Source organism: Zosterops lateralis, assembly GCF_965231275.1.
Source record: "Zosterops lateralis genome assembly, chromosome: Z".
Lineage (NCBI taxonomy): Eukaryota > Metazoa > Chordata > Aves > Passeriformes > Zosteropidae > Zosterops > Zosterops lateralis.
Window position 1 is genome coordinate 82,454,887 of NC_139800.1, and position 25,267 is coordinate 82,480,153.

The 25,267-nt window shown below is 40.2% G+C and overlaps 1 protein-coding gene across 3 annotated transcripts in view; it reads left to right on the plus strand.

Annotated features, from left to right (window-relative positions):
- Positions 1-25,267, plus strand: part of LOC310922957 (dachshund homolog 2-like) — a gene marked incomplete at its 5' end in the record, with an annotated part of 246,143 nt that overhangs the window by 96,320 nt on the left and 124,556 nt on the right. The gene's annotated exons all lie outside the window — the stretch shown is intronic.

The window sequence follows — 25,267 nt, forward strand, 5'->3', positions numbered from 1 at the left end:
TCGAAAAATGAAAACGAAAATGTAAAAAATTGTTTGAATGTAGAGAAAATTGGGATACCTGCAAATGTACTTCCTTGTCACAAATATATAGGCAAAATGACACATTTCTGCAATTTGCTGTAAGAGACACATAATTTAGTGACAAACATCTTGGACGTCTGAGGTTGAAGACTTACTTTGGAGGAGGGTACCCTTGAGGGTCGACCATTAGTGTATATTTTTTTCCTGAGAGGGAAGTACTGAAGGTGAAACCCAGCAAGGCTTTTCCTGACAGAACTGCGGGGTGAAGTACTTGAAGAACCAGAGGAGTTGTCTTCTGATGGGAAGTTATGGCTCGAACCATCTGTCTGATCCAGCTATCAGAGGGAAATTGTAGATGTGGTTTAACAGTATTTAAATTTTTAGAACTTCAGTTTAATGTGTATACTGTAAAAATCCAAGGTGCATTAACGTATGGAAGGCTATTAATTTAGAACAGTTTTCATTTTCTGTTTTGAAGCCAGATGTTTGTAGGTGTCACCTTCCAGTCTAATGATGGTTTAAATGACTTTCTCCCCCCTCTTTTACCAATACACAACTTCACGTGAAGAAAGATCAATTCCCAGAGGCCGTGCTGGATGAAGGAGAAGTTGTCAGTGCCATTTGCTCATCATGCAGCTTCTTGCAAGGATTTAGGACAAACAGGTGTTGTTAACAAACAGGGGGATAAAGGTGGTGGTGAAACACACAACTGAGCTGTCCTCAGTGACAGCACAGGGCAGCCAGAGCAGAGTTGGTACATTAGGAGTGGGTTTCTCATAAAATCCATTATGTTTGGTTAGGAGAAGGGAGGTGCACTCTGGAGAAATGGCAGAAAACCTGCTTTGTGGTGCCCGAAGTCAGACCTGCAGGCAGGGTGTGGTGCAGGCCCTTGGGAGGGCTGTGTCCAGTGGGCACAGGGCAAGCTTGCAGAGCTCAGCATCCTGCCAAAGGCTGCTGCTGTCTGCCCAGGAATCTGGGGGGTGTTGGGCAGGGACCTTTCTCCGTGATTTTCATCTTGAACATCACCTGAGAGCCCCAGATTTTCAGTTTTTTCCTATTGAGCTGTAGGCACAATGCAAGTCCAGTCACTCTGTGCGAGGTGAGTGGAGCTCTCTACCAATTTTCCACACATGCCAGAGGGTGCGAGCTCTAGAAACTATGTCAGACTTTAATTAAAATAAACTAATTATTTAGCAGCTACTGTGGGGCAGATGTTCTTGAGGGTTTTTTTTTTGCAATGAACTGTACAACAGCAAGACAGAAAAACTTTCAGGGCAGTCAATAATTAAATTAATGCATGAAGCCGTGTACCTTTTACTACTGGTTTTGCCTCTGGTGTATTTGTCACCTCTGTACATTGATCATCTCACAGATCCATTTTAGAACATGTTTTGTCTCCTTACATGCAGTGTGCATAGTTACCTTTAAATAGTTACACACAGAAATAATACCAGTAGGTTAGAAAGTTCCAGGTTCTGTGTCAGAGCATCCGTGGACAGCAGGGAGAAGGAACTCTGCAGACTTGAGATATTGTAGAAACACGTGATTTTATTACAAGGGTCATGGGTTAAAAGGGCTTTGCCTTCAGCCACCAGCCTGGGCTGGAGGGAAGCCCCAAAGAGAGGGGGGGAGAGGGTATGAGGTAAGGGAGATGGCAGGGGTAAGGGAGGTAAGGGAGATAAGAGAGCTAAGAGGGCTAAGAGAGCTGGGCAGGTAAGAAAGAGAGGACTTTATTACAATACATTATATCTCCTTTTGTATTGAATATTCTAATTTACAGTGACCAACTGGCGTGAGATACAAAACCTATAAACTTTGCATGCAGCCTATGAGAACTACTATATTACTGTATCACCTTATATTCTAAACTCTGAAGACTGCTATTTTATCTACATTTTTCCTGGTACCTTGGCAGGGCTAATCTCTTGAGTCCTTCTGTTTTTTATCCCTCAACCCATCTCCAGCTAATCACCATCTTGCTACCTGCCATGATCACATCTCAAAGCTGCCCTTCACTTCTATTTCACTCACAAGTTTTATATCTTTAGTGTTTCTTGCCAGGCAATCATATTTGTAAGCTCTTCCTGTCTCTTCTTTCCCAACAGTTCTGGAGCTTCTCTCCGCAGTGCAGCTATTCCAGGCACTATTTCTAATGGTGCAGCTGTTCTGGGAGCATCTTGGGAACCTCCCGTGTGAGGTGGAGCTCCAGGGAGGGCTGGGAGTGTGTTGTGACAAGGCATCACAGAGAAGTGCCCAGCCCACAGCAAAACGCCGTCATTACGCAGCCTGTTTATAAAACAGCAGCAAGGAAAACGTGTCAGTCACTGCAGGCAGTGGTGACAGAACCTCTGGGGTGGAGTGGAGGGGCTGGGAGGATGGGATGCCAGCAGCTGAGCACATCCTGGAGCTGCTTGGGGGCTGGTGGGATTCCAAACCTCTGGTGTGTCACTGCTGGGAGATGTCATGGCTTGGTGGTGGTTGTGTGTGGACATCTCGTGTTTCATGGGCAGTTAATGCTGTAGAATCTTGGGTTTGTTGTTTTTTGGTGTGGGGTTTTTTTTCTGAGATGTAATCTTGAAGTGATGACTGATGTTGAAACAATTCCTTCCCACCCAACTCTTTCTCTTAAATTCAAGTTAAAAGATAACTAAGAGGAGACAAAAAGTTAAATTGATGCTGAAAAGCGGGAAATCAAAAAACTCTTCCCCGATCTCAGCATTACTTTCTTGAGATGTTTAAAAATTAAAAGTAATTCCTCAGTTTTCACAAATTTTGCTGGAGAGGCGGCTGAGTGTATGAAGAAAGTACATAACCCGTGTGTGGTTGTCCTTTGAAACAGACAAATCTCTCAATCCACAGGATATATAGAATTTTGAAGAGGGACATCTTTGCATTGTAAAAGTGGATCTAATGCTTGTGAAAATGCTGAAAGCACAGTCAAGTGTTCTGTCGTTAAAGCAAAATTAGTAAATGAACAGTGTTGTGTTCCATAATTGCTTCAGTCGGTCTTAACTCCTCAGCAGATATAGAACCACGTCACCTCCTATCAGTTAGAGAGTCACTGAGAAGTTGGTGCTGATATCAGCTGTGGTGTTTATTCTTTATTCCATAACTCTATTAATTAGGTCCATTAGGTTATGCAAACTTTTAAAAAATCTTAAGATATCCATAAATTTTTATGCATTTTTATTTATGCAGTGGCTTTAATAGCAGCTCATTGCTAAATGTAAACAAACTCTTTAAAGTAATTTTTTAAAACATTTGGTGGAAGAACAGAAATACTAGGATGGTTTTAACCACATAGTAGAAAGCATACAATAAATGGAGGAAAATCTCAGTGAGTTTAAGAGACGAGCATTAGCTTAGTAACAGGAATGTAACAAGTGGTTATTGCTTTAGCCTTTCCCCTTTGGAGGTGTGAATTTGAGACCTGCTTGAAGCTGCAGTTAATGGAGTTGAGTGGGTTCACACGTTCTGCTTGGTGTAGTGGTCAGAGTTGGCCCTAAAAAGTCTCGGGCTGGGCTGGCAGATGTGTGGCAGGTCAGTGCTGAGGTGCAAGAGCAGTGGGAGGGAAAACACCACCTTTAATTGGTGTTTCTGTCCCTTGGTACATTTATAATCAACGTGTTAGTGGAATATTCAAGAAAGAACAGCCGAAGAAGAATATGACATTTTGCTGTTGCTCTTCTATGAAGCATTGCTGTGGTTGTTGGATGAGTAGGAAATCAGCACCACTGACAAGGACCTTTGTTCCAGAGGATCCATGGTCTAAAATAGAGCAGGATGAGCTGAGTGAGCAAAGAAAATGCACAGTGGAGGTTTTACTGAGATTCCCACGTCATTGTGACAAGCTGCTGAAAAACTAATCTAATTACAGATGCATAGATTTGTTTCACAGATTAATCTTCAAGTCATAAACTACCTTGTGCTCCCAGTGTTAGATCTTAAAGATTATAGTCTAAGCCTCAAAAAAGAGCATAAAGCAAGATGTAGGAGCAGGATATGTGAATCAGTGTTGGGTTTGATACTTTTCCCATGTAGTTTCTGAGCCTGTTGTTTGCATGTTGGTTGTGTTCTCTTGGTTTCTTGAATTCTTTGTTGAATCACTTCTGTCCTGTCATCAAACCACAGCAGATGTGGGAGCAAGGGAGATGATCCTGTGTCCTGTGGATGTACAGACGTCCATGAGGCAGCTGTAGGGCTGTGGGACCATGGTTTGGATAGGCCAGGAAATGTCAGATGTTTGTTTGGGCACTTGGAGATGCCAGCTCTGCTCTGCTGCTGGAGCAGCTCACGCAAATTCTAGAGTATAAAGCAACTATGGATATGTTCTTCTTCAGGTAATGATGCTCTTAAAAGGAAATCTTCCCCTCATATATATGAGATGTGCTTATCTAAGTATGTTTAAAAATGCTAGAAAATTACTGGGAAAAATTCCTAGGTCAGAATACATTAAAAAACGTATAAATTTGGATAAATAGTTTTGAACAGCTAAAGGAAATATTTTGTTCTAACTTAGCATGGCCCTCAATGGTGCAAAAAGAGTCTTGTGAGCAGTGAAGAAGCCAGAAATGACTTCAGGCAGTGTTTATTACATATTAGTAATCAGCAAGCAGAAGCCATCCCTGGAGGGGTTTAGAAGCTGTGTGGATGTGGCACTTGGGGACATGGGTTGGTGGTGTTGGTGTAGCCTTGGGAGGGCCGACCTGGAACAGAGACTGGACAGCTGGAGAATAAAGTAGGGATTTATTGAAAGGCCTTTAGGGTACACCTTGGACAAACAGGACCAGAGCCTGACCAGGGCTGCACCCCGGATAGGCTTAGAATGGTCACAGAATGGACAAATGGTCACAAGGTCTCACACTTTGGTAAGTTTTGGTCCATTTGAATATTGGGGTTTCATTGTCCGATTCCAGCTCCAGGCTGTGAGGTCCCATCCTTCTTGTTCCTCCCTTCAGCCACCCTTGTTTGTGCTGTTGGGCCTGAAAGTTGTCCTTGGTGTGCAGCAGGAAAAGGATTTGTTTTGTGTCCCTGCTCTGTGCAGAGCTGAGTGACACTGACTGTCAGCTCAGAGCTGCACCCCTGGGCAGCACAGGACCTGAAATACATGGAAGCTGAAACTTCTGGGGGAAGCTGGGGGAACTGTTGGACTTGATGGATCTAAATAAATGTGATTGTGTGGTTCTGTGATTTTATTTGAGAAAATCCAGGAGAGAGGGATAGAGGGAGAGAGGGGCCTGGCTGCCTCCAGCAGAACCAGGAGGAGTCTCAGGAGCGTTCCATGGCACAAGGAACGTCAGCTCTGGGTGTGTTGCTCCAGGACTCCCCAGACGTTGGTGTCCAGCTGTTGGATTGAGCTAGGCAGGATCCATCCTGCCGAGGGGAGGCGTGTGAGGGGCTGGGGATGGCCGGTAGGCAGAGCAGGATCAGCCATATGGAGGTGGCTGTCCCCGGGCCCGCGGGCCCCGTTGGCAGCGGCGCTCCCCGGGAACGGCGCTGCCTTCAAACACCAGTAATTGATGAATTGTATGCAATATGCAAATGGGAATGCATAAATCTCCTGAATGACAGCTTAATTTATGTGAACCCTTAAGAATGTGGGATTAGATTTTAATTAAATATCTTCAAAGGCACCCTGACTTACTCAGTTTTTTGGCTGCTTGTCTTTATGAGAGTTTAGGAGGGGACAAAAATCCAAATTTTAAATACATTGTTTACTATATTTTCTAATTATCATTGGACAGAAGGCTCATATATAAGTCTTGGGTGCGTATTTTTCAGGGACTATTAGATAAATCCTATGATAATAATAATAAAATCAAAGTTCCATGACACTTGTTTGAGCTTAAATAATTAGTGCTGCTGGTTCACTTGTTTCTTTATGTTTGAAATGGGTAAGCATCCAAGTTAAAGCTGCTATATATGTTCAGTGTTTCACATTCAGAAAGTACCTTAAACTTCTGAAAACAAGTTTTTGTATTTTAGTGGTTTTAACTTTAATAGTTACTGTTGCTGTAGTTGTTACCCCAGATGTGATGAGTTGATTGTTTCTGCTAGGGTGGTGAGAGCTGAATCCAGCTTGGCTCCCTCAGCCAGTGTGTGGCAGCTGCAGGAGATTATCTGCATGGGCAGAGCACTTTGAGGTACTAGAGTATAAACAGTGGGTGTCTAATTCCCTGGCTCCTGGAAGGGATACCTTGGGAAGGCTGGGACTTGAAATAGAGACTGGACACACCTAAGAGAATAAAGTAGGGATTTACTGAAAGGCCTCCAGGATCCACCTTGGACAGGACAAGAGCCTGACCAGGGCTACACCCAAGGTGGATCCAAAGTGGTCACAAAATGGACAAATGGTCATGAAGTCTTACATTTTTATAAGTTTTGGTCCATTTGAATATTGGGGTTTAATTGTCCGATTTCAGCTTCAGGTTGTGAGGTCCCATCTCCTGCTTGTTCCTCCCTCCAGCCACCCTTGTTTGTGCTTTTGGGCCTGAAAGTTGTCCTTGGTGTTGAGCAGGAAAAGGATTTGTTTTGTGTCCCTGCTCTGTGAGGAGACTGACTGGCACTGAATATGAAGCTCAGAACTGCGCCCCTGGGCAGCACAGGATCTGAAATACATGGAAGCTGAAACTTAAGGCATCAGGAGGAGCAGGTTATCCTGCCCTGGAACCAGCAGATGACAGGAGCAGTGGTTAAGTTGGAACAAGCTGGGTCAGCAGAACCACGGGGAATGTTGACCAAGTGCATATTTTGGTGTTTTGCTGGACATGGCTTAGCAGTCTGGAAGAAGCAAAACCAGTGTGATGGGAAGAAGAGATAAGAAGGCAAGAAGATATTTCTGCTTGGAGTTTAAGTATACGTAAAAATTCACAGTTAGACCTGGATTGTGCCATAGTCTTAAAATTCTTTTTACGAAGATGCAGTTAAGCTTAGCAAAATACTTTCTCCAGCTCAATCAGTTAATGGTGGCCTTGGCAGTGCTGGGTGAGCACTTGGACTTGATGGTCTTCAAGGTTTATTCAATCAAAATGATTCTGCAATTTTATATAGGAAAAAAAAAAGGAACTGTGTTACCACTTCATGATAACCTTTCATATAAACAAGGAGGTTGTTAATGAGGAAACACTGGCACAGGGTGCCCAGAGAGATGATAAATGCCACATTCCTGAAAACATTCAAGGCCAGTTTGGGTGGGGCTTGGAGTAGCTTGATCCAGTGGAAGGTGTCCCTGCTCAGTGCTGAGGGTTGGACTGGATGGTGTTTAAAGGTCCCTTCTAACCCAAACCATTCCAGGATACCCTTTCTGTATTATTTCTGTAGTTATTTTCATTTGTATCTCTCCCCCTGCTCACACCCACTGGGCTGGACCTCTGCAGTGAAGTTCCAGCTCTCTCTTTGGGGTGTTTGAATTGTCACCTGCCCCACCCTCTGTGCAAGTCCTTGCTCCTTTTTCAGGGGCAGAGCAAAGGTCTCCCATTTTCCATCAGCTCTCATCTGGGAGAACTTCTGGGAATGGTGTGAAGGTGTCAGAGCTGACTCTTCTATCCAGGGCGAAGCAGTGAGAGGAAGGGTCAGAAGCTTCATTTCTTCTGATGTTCTGGGTCATTCTTTACTTTCTATATATGTTTGATACCATAATACTTGCCCAGGGACAGTAGCAGGGATGAGAAATTTCCCAGTGGTGGGAGAACAGACTTGAGGCTGTAGGAGAGATTTGGTAGGTGTGAGGCCAAGAGCAGAAACTTTGGAGGATATTCTAGAGGCAGATCATTGGGAAATACGGAGCAGTTGGGGTAGACGTTGATTAAAAATGTAAATGTGGAAGGAAATGGATTTTGAACCTTGTATTTCACAGGTTTTTTGGTTGCAAGCAATTTCATTTTTAATCTGTCTTAATATAAGTGTTTGCTCCTAATGTAATACAGTTGCAAAATAGGTCAGTCAGGTGAATACAACAGACAAATTAGGCTGTCTTTTTCAGGTTTTTTTTGGTGCAAGTCCTTAACCACAGCCATGGTGAGTTGTTTCTGCCGGGTTCCTGTGCCCGTAGTTGGGAGGTGGTTGGTTAATCAGGATTGGAGCTCCCCACTCAAAGTGTTGGCTGCTGCATAAAACATGATAGCACATGAAAAAACAAACTTACAAATGCTGTAATGGCAGTATTTTTCAATGCCAAAAAGTAAATAAAGTCCTGAGATACTGTGCTTTGTTACTGTGAAGAGCAAGGACTAAGAATTTCTCGAAGTGGGGTTGTAGGGTGGATACACCAGGAGGAGATTGAGGTTCAGCAAGGAGACACTTCTGGGTCAAAGAGCAACAAAAAATATGCAGAGGAAAACCCATCACCAAAATTGGGACCAGAAGTGCACTAGGAGTTTGAGAAATAGTCTCTTTGAGTGGGGCAGTCTCTTAAGTCTAAGCCTTTTTTAATATGTTTTTACTGTGGGTTTTTTTGTAGGCAGAACTTTTCTATAGGTGACCACTTTCTTGCACTCATGTGGGCCTTTTATATTTCACAATATCTCCCTGACATGGGTGGATCTGGGAGAATATATCAAGGCAGAGTCTTTTCTGTTCATCTTTAAATCTTCATTTGGACACTGATGTTTGCTAAATATCTTATTACTGCCTTTTTTAATTATGTTGACCTGTTGCTATTAAATGAATGTTTCTTGTCATTATGGCTGCATTTAAAACTGCAGCCTTTAAAACTTTAAAATTCCAGTAAAAATTGATGTATAGATAAAAGCATGGCAGTGGATGCCATTTATTTCTGAGCATTTTTTGGTTTATGTTGCTCATGATCAAGAGCTGTTTTATATCAAGAGATTGAAAAAATTAAGTTAAAAATAATTCTAAAACATACAAAGGCTGCTGATGGAAAATTTAAATATGCAAATACAAAATTGTTAAATATCAAGGTAAAATTCAAAGGTAGGAAATAGAATAGGCCAGGGCATGTTTTTTCTGGACAACTTCATTTTGATTCTCTTGTTTTTAATTTTTCCCAGTTTTGCAAGCTTTGGAAATCTGCAGTTGAATCCTGACAATTAATACAAATTTTAGACTCTAGGGAAATGTGACAGATATGAAGGTCTGTACTGAAAACACAAATGCTAATAATACATGGCAGAGGTTTTCTGGACTTTAATGCACATAAGTCATTGACTGTGCATTTTTTGGCTGGAAAGTTGGAATTGATGCCCAGGGATTCACAGGGACAGCAGAAATTGTCCATAAAAGGAGGGAAATGCTCTTTCAAGTATGTGACTGCACCCAATCTGTTTTGAACTGACATGGAAATACACAGTTATTAAGAAATTTAAATTTTAATAATTCCAGATAATTTTACACTGTGCAGAATCACTGTTACCATTATTAGAAAGTTAAAAATGAGCATTGCAATATTAAAGGGGAAATCTATTTTACTTCATTAAGAAAGCATTTTTTTAAGAAATTAAAATGGGAAAAAAAATATTAAGGCTTCATTATTTTAGTTTTGTTTTTCCCAGGAAAAAAACACCCAATAATCTACATCCAATAATAGTGAAAATCAATGAGTAAATAAACAGAGAGAACATGCTTACCAGGCACCAAACTTTGAGATTTCATGGAAAAAATTGGACTTACAAGGAATTACTGAAAAAATGTTCTTGTACGTTTTCCTTTGAGATTTGAGCACTGCAGCCTAAGCAGAATTTCAACCCAGGCAGATTTTATGTGGTTTGAAAAGCAATGTCTTCTGTCGTATTTGAAAAAGAATCAAGCTATGTACTTTGCACTTCTTCTAATGTCAATTAGTCATGGTAGAATAATGCTTCGGAATAACTGGGCTCTTCTAAGTATCACTGGAAAATAACCTTTCCAGTTAGCTGAGGAATTTGTTCTGTTGTTAATATTTGCTTAAGGAAAAGCTGTGTAATTAAATCTGGGAAGCAGCAGTGAGCAGGGCTGGAGGAGAAAACTGAAAGTGCTTCAGCATCTCAAGTTATGCTCAGAATGGGGACCAAGGTGTCGCACCATATGATGTCCCTGCTCTATCAAAAACTCTATCCTGTGCCTGAAATACCTCTGTGGATGTTCGGAAATAATCCCAAATGCTGAAGTGTGGAGTGAGGAAATCTCTGCAAAGGCTGGTGGGGTTCAAAGCTGCATAAGCAGAACATGAAATTTAAGTGGCTATTTTGCTGTCCAAGCTCTGCCCCACAGGTAATCCACAGGGACTGAGGGATTCTGTGCCTTTTTACCATTTCAGATTCAAAATAAGTTGATCTCTGTGGTACCATTTCAGTGAACAAATTGTGCTGGTTTTGTTGTATATGCAAAGGTCTGCTTAGATGTGTTTTATGTTGAGCGTTCCTTTCACATCTGCTGTTTGCCAGGCAGAATACAGTGATGTAGATCTTAATATTTTGTTTGAGATCAGCCCATTCTTACAACTTAATCATTCTGACTGCAGTGCTTTCCATTTCCTCTATCTTGGGAATAAGTTCCTTGTAATTAGGTGGTTTAGGGATCCATGTGCAGTTCCAGGTACATCCATGCAGGAGCAGATGAGTTTGGGCAATTTCTGCCTTTCCTGACATGATGCTTCCAGGCTGCAGCCCAGCAAAAAGTTGGATATTTTCCTTGTTTTATCACATCTGCCTAATTTGCAGTCTTTTATAACACCTAAATGTCTCCCAGCATATTAACACTGCAGATGTTGCTTCTTTTGGAGGGCTAAATTTTCGTCGTTGTTCACACTTCATTAATTTTGCTTTTTGAAAAAATTGAATTAGTTTTAATCTGCTTTTATTCACTCAGATATCACTGAAGGGTTTTGTAATCTTTCCCCTCTCCTGTCGATGCAGTCTCTTCTTTGAGCTGTTTTAAACCTCCCTGCTTGCTTTTCTAAATGTTTATAAAGATACTGGAGTTAAAGCCAAACAACTTCATTACTGATTTTTCAAGGTAGCTCCTTTCCATACCATAATTTGTTGTTTCAGTGCGTTAGTGCTCACATTCATACTCGTCTTCTGTTAGACTAAGGCACTCTGTTAGTTGATTTTTCCCATTAAATTAGGGTCTAAATGTACTGCATCTTCATTTCCCCCCATATATCAATTAAATCTGCAACTCCCTCTCTAGAAAGATTTTATTCTGCCTATTGGCAACACCACCTTGTGCTGCCATCAGCCTGAGGTCCTTCTTTTTATGGTTGTTTAAGTATTTATCAGAAGCAGAAGTTATTTCTCCAGGTCAGTAATTACTGGACCTACCTAGACTGGAAATGAACACAGAACAGATTTTCATGCTTCCTTATCTTTGCTCCTTCAAAGTGTTTTTTTCACTAAAAGCTTTTTTTAAAATTAAGGGAAAACAAGTCAATGACCTGGAAACTAATTGCGTTGCTTAAACTCAAGTTTTGACTTTTATTTGTTTTTTAATAAAAAGGAAAATTATTAGTTAAAAATAATCCTTAAAAACAATTACTTCAACAGCTGGAAATTTTGCACTGAGGTAATGGGACTGTTTTAATGTATTGTTGATACAGAACTGAAGCTGCCCCCTCATTTCAGTGCCGTGCTAGGTGAAGTTTCTGGTTGTAGTTATTTAAGTGTCTTTACTTTGGGCTTTAAGGATTACCCAAATAATGCTGAGCAATAAATTCTGTGGGATTATTGTGAAGGAAATGATAACAACCCCCCAGAAGTATGGGGGGCCCGCAGGTTGTGACTGTGCTCCAGACTCTGCCCTGCAGCAATTCCCTGTATTCCAACAGGGAATTGCAATATGATGTGGCACATTGGTACAGTTAAAGGCTTTTTGCCATTTTATTTGTTCATATTGATCTGTCTTTATCCATCTCTTGAAATAGTGCAAGTCTGATTTGGTGTTCTGTATCTCTGATAATGCCAAAATATTTCCTTCATCTCAAACCACTGAGGAGATTTCTCTTCTGAGTTTTTCAAAAAAACCTCAACAGTCTGAAGCTCTTAAATTTCAAGAAAAGAAATGTTTATCTAAAATGAAAGAAATTGTTAATAGTGTTACACATTGAATTATCTGAAGAAGAGTAGGCCAGATGTCCATCACTGTAGAATTCAGTTAAGCAGTTGAATTTATTGTCAAATCAGTCAGTTTACTGTGTGATGTATTTGATAATTCTCCTAAGTTAATTAGTTCCAAGCAGATATTTTATGGCACTATGGCCTGGCTGTAAAATAATGCAGCTGGCTTGTTTTCAAATGGGAGAGTCTTCTTCTGTCGTTTCTCTGCAGCTTTAAAAAATATCTGAGTGTTATCTGGAATAAGGCTAAGCTGGAATTTCTGTCACCCATTTAGTCCAAGGTGATTATTCCAACGTGAGAATGTCAACAATTACCCAGTACTCATGTTTAATTAGTAAAAGGGAAGCACCTGTATTTTTAGAGGAAAAGACTTCAGGATTAGACTGTACAAATTCAAGTTGTAACAAAAGACAAAAATGAGCATATTATTCATCCTTGGGGAAAATCAGTCACTGGATGGGCTCCATGCACGGAAAAAATGCAACAAATAATTCTTTTTGCCTCTGGTCCCTGTGCTTTTGTACTGATGCATATCAGTAATGATGTTTACAACTGCTTGGTCTGTCCAGCAGCAAAACAAAAGAATTAAGAGCACTTCTGGTGATTAGACAGACCCATAGCACTGCGGCTTTAATATCTCAAATTTTACACTTTGACATATCGTTGCCGACTGAAAAATGTGACTTTTTTATTTATTTTTTTAAAATTGCTTTCTTTAAACCACCATCTGGCTGAGGCATTAAAACAGGCAATATTGCTCTAAGAGTTTTCTTAAGACCTTTCTTTGGCTGTTAATTGCACATTCATAATTATGTTCTTACAAAAAGATAAAAGAGTTTTGAAGGATTATTCTTGGCAACAGACCTGAGGTGAAAACCTGCTGGTTTAATGTGTAAATTATAATGTGTGCAGTTGTGAAGAGTGGTTTTGTGAAATGCTCGAGTAAGCTCAAGAATATAAGAGAGCTGTCAGAGAGTTTGTACTCGTAAGGGGCCGATGTTCATTGCAAAACAACTCATAATACGCTGTGCCTGAAGGCTGAACGAGAGTTTAACTTAAACACAATCACCAACTTTCTGGAAGACAGATAAAGGAAACAATTGTTCCTCCAGCAAACTTAGAGAAATGAAAAAAACAGCCTCACTTTGATGCCTGTTTAAGATCATTAATTTTCCTGTAAGTTAATGTAAATTTAGGATTAAACAAACTGTTACCATCTGACCCTTATAAACTAAACTTCTGTGTGGCTCATCTATTTGAAGTCAAATCTGTCCATACATCTAAACAGGAAACTGAATGAAAACATTTTTTCTTTTCATTTCCTATATCCTGCAAACTTTTTCAAAGCCTATTTCCTTTAAAAAGTTAGGCTGCATGCGTGTAAAGCTCTTTTTTTCCTCCTGTGATCATAAACGGAACCACCAGTTACTAAGCTGAGGATTAGGAGGGGCTGATCTCTGGACACTGAAGTTTGTCCTTCTGAAAATGTTTCTGAAGAACCATCTTTGCAGATGGTTTTGGACTGTGAGGGACCCAAGCTCTGGGATAGTGTACAAATACTGTAATTATGATCAGTTTGATTTCACAACTAAGTCGCAAATGCTGGGGATTCAGGACTATGATGTCTCCCTACAGCTCAGGGTGGTTTCCAGCTTGTAAGATCTGTATTTCCCTGTCTATAGTGACATCGATCTGTAGGAAATACTTTGCACTCTAGGGATGAAATTATTGTGCATTAGATTATTATTATTGTTAATATTATTATTAGAATTATTATTACTGTTCTTTATTTACTGCAAGGATAAATGACACAGCTCTGGTGCTCACCACTGAGGTCTGAAGACAGTTGATGTTGTAAAAGGTGGTAAATATCAAACAGGGATGGCTGTCATCTCTCATCTTTCAGGGATCCACAGCATGTGATATAGGAAGCTCTTCCTCCAGTGAGTGGGTTTGGGTTTTTGTGTACCTGTGCTTGACAAAAAAACTCATCTTAATGAACTGACTTGTTTAATTATCGGATGTTCCCATGATAAAACAGCATTGTTTTCTCCCTGGTCAGTGGAGCCTCACCCAGTACAGTGAGTTTGAGGTCAGGTCCTTCAGTCAGACAGTGGGACAGATACTGTTGGGGAAGGATTCTCAGCCCTGATCCTTTCTCTTGGTCACAGCCCTGTCCTGCCTTCCTGGCCATGGGAGCAGGACTGGCTCCAGTGTGAGTTGTTTTTTCCTAGAGAACAGATAGGCAGCAGCTTCTGGTGTTGCACTGTCGTGTATTGAGTTTCCAGAGCTGGTGCTTGTTTCCTGCAATCCTGAATTACCTGCAGAGATGACACTGAGTGCTGGGTGCACACAGATGAGGTGTGCAGCATTCCTAGATGTGCAGCATTCCCAGGTGTGCAGCATTCCCAGATGTCCAGTATTCCTGGATGTGCAGAGTTCCCAGGTGTGTGGGAGGGTGCAGGTCATTGCTTTACGCCTTTCAGATGTTCATCATTGTTTGTCTCTCCTCCTCACGTGGCTGAAGCCTGAAAAGAAAGTTCTGAGTGTTTTTGATCTGTCACAAAATCAGTTTGAGGTGATGCCTGCCCCCTCCCAAAGGTGCACTTGGATCTTCTGGCCTTCTGCTTGTCCTTCTGCTAATTTGACCATGAAATGAGAGCTCCCACATCTCTACCTGATTTAAATGTATCAAAGACTCCTGGACCTACTGATTGGATACATTTTCCTTTATGAAAATACCACTCCCTAAATAGAATAATGCATTCAATATGGGAGGTGTTTTACAATTTTTACTTCAATACCTGGATCAAGAACATGAAGCCTGTTGTTTTTGGGAATAATTCCCATGCCTGACCAGTAGTAGGCAAGGTTTTTCATTACAGACACAGTGGTGAGGAAGATGGTGTAGAACAGCAAATTCCTGCCATTCAACCAGGGTCTGTTAACAGCACATAGAGAAAGAAAATGTAGAAGGGCTTCTGGTACCCAAATAATTGGCATTTGATAATATGCTTTTAGCATGAAATATGACAGGAATTCTGCCTTAATATATGATATGATAAAAATATACTATACTATATTATAATATCATATCACAGAGTATCTGTCTGGTTCCCTACTTCCCTTACTTTTTTTCCCCCTGCAGTTCACGGAAGTTATTTAGTAAGGACATTGGCAGATTGAGGGAGAAAAGGAGCACAGAACTCTGGAATTCGCCCCTGTCGAACAAATGGCATCCGAACAAAATGCTGCACATGCCACAGGTGTCACCTTCTGCAAACAGTCTGTTTCCCTTGGTTTTGCAGTGGATTAAATAGTAGTTGTATTCCTTGTTGTATAAAATCTGAGTATCTTGTACAGGTCTGGTGGGAGAGGACAGAAGACTTTGCCATGTTAGAGCATGAGCCCTCTTGCATAGAAAGAAAAAAAGGATTCTTTTAACAACTTTCAGCATAGAAAGATAAGACTTAAATGAATTTGGCTCTGGACCACATAATCCTCTTTTGTTGACGTTAAACCACTGGCCGCAGCAGTGATTACAATATAAGAGTACAAAAGAGGCTTTATTTATGATACACTTTTTCTTTCATGTTTCCAATCATAAAAATAAATAAGTCTTATTAGAAAAGAAAAATTTTTCTTATTTACTTGTTTGCGTGCTGGGAGACATTAAGTATTCCCTTTTTATTTTTAGGGGAAGTGTGTCACTTGCATTTAACTCAGATGAAAATAAAGGAAGATAAAACTAATTTAATTTTAGAACAAATTTTTTTTTATTTGTTGAACAACTGTTTTAAAATGGATAGCCTGCTGCGAAAGAAACAAAGCACTTCAACAAAGCAGGAAATCAATAACCACAAGAAAGCCTAAAGAAAATGAATGCATACAGTGAGCAAGTGACATAGAAATTATTTTCTGGTGTGAGAATGGTAATAATAGAATGCATATGGAAGGGATGAATAACATGATAGAAATATACATAGAAAAGGCATGTTCTCTATTTCTAGTTATAAATAATGACCTCTGTGTTACAGTATTTAAACTTTGAAGGGTCTAGATGGAGTTTTTTCTCCTGATTTCCCCACCTCCCAGTCCTAGGTAAATATTTATGCTTGCAAAATTTAGTGGACTGGCCGCCATGGAAACGTATGTCTTTCATTTATCTCCAGGAAATCTGGTTACAAACACTCTTTCACTTGAATTCTTTCAGTCCTTTTCAGCAGCTTTTAAAACAACCTCTTGAGCGAGGAGCAGGAGTTGTGTGTGTGACATGTGAGTGGGATTCTGTGGCAGTCCATGCGTTTGCCCAGAGGTGGGTGGTGCCAGGAGGTTACAATACAGAGTTTTTGGGAGAGTCAAACCCTTGGGTCTGAAGGGGAGTCTTTCTAAAAGACTTCAGCAGCAGATGTGACTTGTCAGCTCAGCTGTCGTATCTACTCCAGGATATATTTGAGTTCAGGAGATCCCTGAATTTAGGAATAACTCGTGCTGCTTTTCAGTAGTCTGAGCTGCTTTTTCTGTAGCTGGCTTCTTCCAGTTTTTCTTAATTGTATAAGAGAGACACATTTGTAAAATGACACTGTTTCTCAGTGGAAAATGATCTGTGACTGTGGTGAGAAGAGTTCCATAGTGTAGCTGTCCAAGAAAAAGCAGACAAGCTTTTGGTCAGAAAAGCACAGAAAAACAAATAATAATTGGGGCTTATGATGAACTGAGAATAATTATTCCCTATATCTGTTACACCACCCTGTGGGGGAAAGGTTAAACCTGACTGGTGGAGCAGGGGGAATATTATCAAGAAGGGAGTGATGCTGTAATCTCTTAGGGGAGGGAATGAAACCCAGTGGGGAGAGGAATGAGATACCATAAACTGGGATCTTTGTGATCCCAGCTGAGATTAGAGTTACAGATCCTTGCTGAGGCACCTCTCACTGTCAGCTGGGGCTGATCACATTCAGAATCAGAATTCAGTGGGCTTTGCTTTCACAGTCATTCCAATTATCTGCTATTATGGAGTTCCCATCAGGTAAAGTTTCTCTGTGTGCATACCATCCACAAAACAGGGAAAATTTCTACGTTCCTGTAGGTTAAATCTCACTTAACTGATAATACCTCTATGGTTTTATGTATTCATATTGGCATCTTTTCAAAACATGAAGGTTTTATAGACAAAATTTAATGTGAATTTTGCCAAAAATTTCCTTTTGCCCTTTTATTTTCTCATATTTCTGAAGGTTTATGCTTTGTTGTTTGAAAAATCCTTCTACTGTATGTTTGCAGTAGAAATAGGAACCTTGTCTGTCTCTGGAGCTAACAAATGAAGTACCAACAAAATAAAAAAATCAAAAAAATCTGGAAAGGTAGAGGTGAAGCAGTGGAGTTGCATCCCTATATTACTGCCTGTCCAATTTCATACTGGTTCAGGACCACCAGCAAACTGAGGGGTATTTTTTGTGTAGTGAGTTCAGCCCTCAGATGTTTTCTCGGAATCACCTAATCATAGAGGCTCCTTTGGGTTGCTGGGAACAATTCCTCCTTTCAGCATGGACATAGGTGCAGAGGAGTGCTTCTAGTTCTTGAATTTATTATTCTTCGAAAGGTGAATTTCTGTTTTCTGCCTTTGAAGGGCCTTTGCCAAGATTGCGAAAACACCAAAACTTGTAATGCAGAGATTAAAAACAGTTAAGGCAAGAGCAGTTTCCCATTGCATCAGCCTGCAAATTGCTCTGACAACAGTGTACCACCACAGCACAATGCACCCCTGTTAGGGAATTAATGTCAGCTCCCCTGGGTTATGTGATACTCAGGGCTGTAAAGACATCAGGTCTTGCTCCTGGATTTCTCTCCATAGATAGTAGGCTTAAACAGTGACATTTTTTACAACTTCCATTGAGTTGAGACTTACTGAGGTACAGCTTAGTGGAAACCAGCAATATTTCAAAACCTTTTTATTGTCATACATTCCTGTAAATTGGTGTTGAATTCAGATGCAGGTCAAACATGAAGCTTTGAAGGGTCTGATACAATTCAGACACATGACATGAGTGTTTATAATAGATGGTGATTCCCTGCTTGGAAAGCTTTGGTGCAAAGATTTGTGGATGTATGTGTGAAAATAAAGTAATTCTTAAAAAAAGAATTGGGGCTAAATTAACTTTCGTGAAAGGAGATTTTTAGCTTCCCAGTGTCCTGGCATATCTTTGCACAGGGTTGGAGTGTGTACTGTGGTTCTGTCTGTGCCTTGGCCAGCATCAGCTGTTGGGATGGAGCTGTGCTGTTCCCGTGCTGATCCCAGTGCCTGTCTTGTCATCTGCTCACATCAGGGCTGAGCTTTCACACACAGGTGGAAAAGTCCTAAAAACCTCCTCACTGGTTTAGTTCTACCTGCCGAATAGTCAGATACTTTACGAGATTAAAAAAAACAAAGAAAACCAGTCAGAATGGAAATTGGGTAATAATATTGGCTATAATCTGCAGGGGTTCCCAGCTCTGGCTGTATCCAGAATCCAAGCAGAGCCACCCAAGCAGCTCAGCTGAGGTTTGCAAGGCTCAGAATAAACCTGGCCGTGTCTCTGGCATTTCTACATTTGGTTTAGCTGGACATCGTGGGGGAGCATTGTTTTCACAGCAGATCTGTAATTTGTGGTCTGGGTGTGTCATTAGTGGCAGGATTCCAGCCTGGACAGGCCCCCTCCTGCAAGGTTTGGTCTAGGCAGAGGGGGAACAATGGGAATGAAGACACAGCAGCAGGAACTTTGTCCCACTGGCTGTGATCCATAGCTGAATGCACTGTGTTTTATCTGTGCCAGTGCACCTCCACTGCCACAGTTACTAACTTCATGCAGTTGTTAAATTTCTATGTGTATGCCTTCATCTGCTGGAGTCACACTTCCAGTTTCCTCACTGCCACACCCTTAAACAGAGCTGGGGCAGTGTGGAACATGGACCAGCCTCCAGCTTGTCTGCAGCCATGAATCTCCCTAATTCGGAAATTTGGTGAGTTATCCCCCTTTTTCCTGTGGTCGTATTTGACAGGAAAAAAATAAAAACAGGAATGTTGAGGTGCTGTTACATCTGCAGGCACACTCAAAAGTAGTTAGAGAGTTACTTAAATTTATAATCTCAATGAACCAAAAAGCTGTTTTTTTGGTTTTAGACTTTGTAACACCTAATTTCAGAAATAAACAATTAGACTTTGTTAAGTAAGAACCAATGACAATTGGTGACAATTTCTCTGACTGTGGACCCCAAGTAAAATTTTAAATAAGTACTGGATTTTCACTAATTGAGATTTTTTTCAGATGAACACAGTGATAATGTGCTACATTCCATTCTTAAGGGTAAAGTTATGAAGTTCTAATATTCCACAGGACTCCGAAGCTCTGAACAGTTCAGTGCTGTTAAGGAGTGGGGTTTTTTTCTAGCAGTAGCACCAATCACAATGAGAAAGTTCAGGTTTGTGATGCTTTGGAACAAACTCCCACTGACGTTTTCTCTGAGGACATTCCCAGCTGAAATTCCCTGGAGAGTTGGATGGGGAGATGATGTTTTGGAGTGTCAGAGCCTCTTTTCTGCACATGTCCTGCATCCCCTGGCAGGTGAGCTGTGCCTGGGCTCTCCTGGCGCTGGTGTGGGCACTGCCCCCAGCGTTGCCATGGGCACCAGGTTCTCCTGATCCAACAGCTTCATCTATGATTAATGTTAATTGCCCCTTTTGCACGGATGACTTTCTCCCTGCTGCTGAATTGGCTCCTGTTGCCTTTGATGTGGCTGGTGATCCAATGTCCTGCCATGGCCAGACAAGTGATCAGTTTGCCAGCGCCGAGAGGAGACAGAATCAGGTTGCTGCAGGGTCAGGGTTTGCTTCTCTCCTTAAACACTGAGAGGTCAGGCAGAGTTTAACTACCGCTGGCATCTTTGAAACCTTGTAATAAATGCCAAAGCCAGGAGATTATTTTAAGTCCCTGCTACAACTAAAAATCTGAAGGTAACAGGGAAGGGTTTTAACTCATCGGGATGTTACATTTATTGGTAAATACTTCAAAAAGTACCTTTCACAATCACTAGGGGGTATTTCATGATCTTTGAAGAGATGAAAAATTTTAATTTCTGGTTCTTATGCCAGTTTCAGCAAAGTAACTAAGATTGAGGGTGTATGTATGTTTTATTTATCTTTTGAAAGTATTATTTTTATTGTGCTTTTCTTTTTTATTTACTATTATACACTATTAGCAGGGCAATTTACACAGTGTGTCATACAGTACTTCAGTATTTCTCCTTTAAGCCTAATAAAATACCTTACTGTTGAAGAAATCTGTGATACATATGAGAGCTTCTTAAATCACAGGTCTAGCATATTTTTGTACCAAATAGCTCCAGCCTCATGAAATCAATAATTAATTTATTAACTGGATCTCTTTTGAAAAAAACCCAAAATCAGCAGTCCTGGCGAGGCTGCCTCCTGCCAATTCATAAATACTTGATGACAAAAATGAAGAAGTGTAGAAGTAAAATTCAAATCTTAACGATCAAAGTATTGGGTACCTCATCTATCACAGCTTGGAATAAACATATCACAGAAAGTGTCATATCTCATTGACACTGCAAAACATAATGCTTTCCCTTGTTATCTAGCGAGCTGCCAAGGCTACAGAGTTTATAGGCTGCTAAGATAATGTGCTGCTGGTAATCCACTTCACTTGCAGAAATATGAAGTACTGTTGAAATATATTTCTACTTGGTTTATTCTTTGCTCTCCAGAGGGTGGGATGCTATTTCAGTTCGTCTAAAGAAGCTCAGAGAATGAAAAGCAAAACATCAGGATAAATTATGCTAAATGGTGGACTAGACCCCAGAGGAAATCATGCTTCTGTGGTACAGTATTCCTCCATTTATCTTACAAATGTTACATCTAATGTTAATTTTGTAAAGGGAAAGCATTCAAAGGTTCATCTGATCCTTTAAATAATAGTTTTAGTGCTGTAGTGTTATTTGTCAAGCTCCTGCCATCATAACTAACTTTCCTAGTTCTGGCAGACCATTCATACAGAAAATATTTTGGGCTATTAATACATAACATTTTATTTCACAAAACACAAATAACCTAGTAATTACACTCCAAAACTTAACAAATAATTGCCAGCAAGCAATTACCATTCAATTAAAGAGTAATTACATGGTTATTTGTGCCCTGTAAAATAAGGCATTACTGAAATCAGTAGCGCAATCAATATTTTAGCAGAAACAGGATGCTGCAGTGATGGACCTTTCAACCTGTGCTGATTAAATTGTCATCCAAATAACAGTTTCCTAGTTAAATCACCACATGTTTATTTGTCTTGATTAATATGCAAATGCTCTTCTGATTCTAGTAAATCTTCTATATTTAAAAGCACAAAAGTAGAGCACTATCATACATCAGCAGTGATGTGCTGGCTGTTTCCACTGATTAATTACATTTTACAAAGCAGTGATGAATTTGCGGATTTTATGAAATACGGTTGTCTGGAATGAGCATAAAATAGAGTTACAAAAGATGGAGCTGATCAGTAACTTAAAGAAAATCACAAAAACAAAACCTTATTTCATGTATTGATTCAAATTAAAAATCCTTGTGATATCAAGGGAATATATAAAACTTTGAGAGAAAAAATAATAAAATTAGCTCTCAACAGGAGTGGAAAATAAAGAAGAAAAGAGACATTAATGAACAATTTCTCACAGTTTTACTATATAAACTTCAACTGTCAAATACACTGCTCAAAATGTAATTTATTTTCTGACAAATTTAATTTCAACCAAAATTCAAAAAAATGAAAAGCATTCAGATTAGTTCATTTTTCTCTCTCAAGAGTTAGTGATTTTGGGGGGATGGGGTTGAGAGGACAACAAGAATAACTTTATAATGGAGCAAATGCAGGTAAAAACTCAAAACCTCCATTCATCCTCACTTTCAAGTAATTGGTGAGCCAAGGAGTTTTTGGGATTGAGAAATACTGATAGAATGTTAATCAGTAGAGACTTTATTTAGTAAAAAGAGTAAGTTTCCTGAGGCTATACATGGAAAACAATATTGTACTTCTGATTTAACCTCCAGTCTTCACTTGGAACCATAATTTTTGCTTTTTTGAAAAGTATTTAAAAGATACCCATGAACCAGGAGTTTCTGACTGAATTAATATCTAATTTAGATTTGAGTAGTTTTCCATTTACAATTGGTGGCAAGTACGAAATTTGTGTAGATATTTTAGACTCTCAAAGAAATGCATTTAAAATTGTTTGAAGGTGATTGCTCCTGTTTATGCCTCCTTTGTTACCAACTAGAAGATTTTTCTACACTTCTTGAATATGTAACTCTCTTGAATGAGAAAAGGAAAATGTGAAAAAAAAAAGTGCAGTAAAAGAGCAGGGTGACAAAAGATGAACAATAATATTAAATAAAGTTAATATTTATATGCAAATGCTATTAGCATTTATATGCTAATACTTCCATAATCAAAAATTATGTCTTAGTCTCCCCAGATGATAATTCTGCTTGCCTTGGGTTTACTGTTCAGTGCTTTTATTAGCAATTTTGGCTGAATTGTGGAGGTTGCATAAGTTTTAAATAGTAAATGTGAAATTTGGTGGATTTCTAGATCATGTGGGACAATAGGGAGGATATTGGGGGGAGTGTTGAGACACAGAGCAGTGACATTCCATGGCACATTTACATTCACAACGGAAAGTAAATCCCATAAAAACCTTAAATCTGCTGTACATATATCTTCCTAAAAAAACCCCAAGACTTTGAGTAAACATCTATATCCTCTCTCCGTGAAATTCCTGGTTTCGTGTTTAAACAGAAATGCTAGAAAAACAGAAACAGAAAATCTGTTTCTGGCCCAAACTGGAAGCGTTTGGACTCAGATATATCACTTTTTGTGAGTTCTGGTATCCTCCCAAGCTAAATGTGTTGATTCATACTGGGTGACACATCTCTGGGAATATCCAGGGAATTCAGCTGGAATTTTGAGGTGTCTGCTGCAGTGCTGAGGGCTCTGGGATTCCTGTCCTTGGCTGGGAAGAAGACTCAGGGCACTGAGAACAGCAGAAATCAGCGTTACAGACCCAAATGGGTCCTTGCAGGTGTGTCACAGTCAGCTGTGAGCAGCATCCAGTTTTTCATTTAAAAGCTAAGATTAAATTAGAGACAAAGGACTCAGGTTTTATTTGAACAGATTCAGCTGGCAACAATTCCCTTCAAATTATCATGGCTACAGCTGTGTCAGTCAGCCCCGAATCTGGGCCCTAGGAGTTAAGGATTTACAGGAATACCCTATTAATAGGGCTTTCAGTAGAGTAGAAAGACACTTCTTTCTCTTCAGTCTGTCAGCCCCATCCCCAAAAGTACGACATGCTTTGTTTTCCCAGGGGAACTTCCCTTGCCTGTGTAAGGGAGGGTATAAATAACAGCCAGCAGGGCCCTTGGAGGGAATAGGGTAAGTTTTTCATGTGAACTTCTCTTCCTTCCTCTCCTGGGCTTTCCATGTGGGTCAGTGCTCAGGTACAGGTGTCACATCCACTTGTGGGAGCACCTTAAGCTGTGCCCTGCTCCACCTGTGGGCCACGAGTCCTGCTCAGAGCCATCAACGTGAGCTTCTGTCAGGCCAAAAGCTGCAGAGCCAGGGCTGAAACTCCACAGCCCACCCTGATCATCCTCTGCAAACACAAATCACAACTAAAAAGTCTCTTTGTAAAGTCTTTTAAAGCCGTTGGTTGCATTTTGAAAGTGGTTTTTCAGCATATGGAGTTTTCTGCAAAAAATTTGTTAGTGTTTGAGCTTGGGAAGAAAACGTTTTGTTTTGTTTTGTTTTGTTGATCAAGCTCTTCCGCTGGAGAAAGCTGCTAATTTTAGCTGGTTTGTAGGGTTTTTTCAGAGACAGTAAGTGCCAGCTAAGCACTTACACATGCCTGTGGATTACAGGCTCCTGGCTCCTGTAATTCAAAAGAACAACGATTCCTGTTTGTTCCAAACCCCCACGTATCAACCTAATGTTGTCTCTTAGACAATTTTGTTGTGCAGGGGATGATTTCAGCAGGTGATTTTAATGGAGAATGCATGTGTGCATCAGATTTCCTCTGGAAATCAAATGCTCTTATTTTAGGTTTGCTTTATTATAGCCCAGTGGTTCTTGTAGCAAGCTTTACTGCAGAGCCATCATGGTATGATAAACAACTGAAAGCATCAAAAAGAAAAATGGAAAAAATACTGAATAAAATGAAATTCAAAATGGACAAACCCGAAGCTAAAACGAGAGGGGAATGGTTTTGTAGAGATAAAATAATAAACCAAAAAAATGATTTTGTGCTACTTTGATGTACAGTAAAACAAAATAACACTAGCACGTTGTGAAAAATGAACAGGTTAATGGTGCCTCTGTGGAGTGCTGCTGGAAGTTGTCTTCATTTAAATGCAGAGTTTGTCGTGCCTTGATGGAGGGCTTTGCCACTGTAACTTGATAGAGTGAAGTTTAACTTAAATTTCTTTGTGAACTAGAAGTCATTTTGGAAATGCTTTCTATTCAAACCTCATTCATTGTTGCAGCTTAGTTATTTTATACAGTGTTTCACTCTATGTTGTCAAAAGCTCTATTATTCAACAGAATAAAATCTGTTATGACCGAAGAGAAGCAGCAATACTTTTCCAAACATGAGGAGGTTGCATTTTTATTAGATGGCTTGAGGAAGAGTCAGTTCAAATGGTTTTTTGGCCTGTAAATCTGTGTTATGATGGCAGTGGAGGATGGGGACATGTACACACACTGATGTGGGGGGTGAAGGTGATAGCTGAGAACAAAAGTTCAATAGAACCACTCCATGAAGGGATCTCTGACATTCTGGATTAAAATCTGCAGCCATAGTTCATAAACTGGTGAGGTTTTTTTGGCAGGTTGGGCTAACACTTGGTTTAATCTATGAGAGTTAATGCTGCCCTTCAGAAGGAGGCAGGTACTTGCCATGGTCCAGAGCAGGGTTTGAGGTGATGTTGCATTCAGTGTTGCAGCTCCTCATCTTCGGGCATCACACACCGTAATTTTCTGTGTTTCAGGTGCACAGCAGAGACTTTGGAGCAGTCACTGCTGTAAACCCTCTCCACCAGGTGCCTGTGAGGTCACGGGAGCCTTGCATAATGGAAAACCTTACTGCTG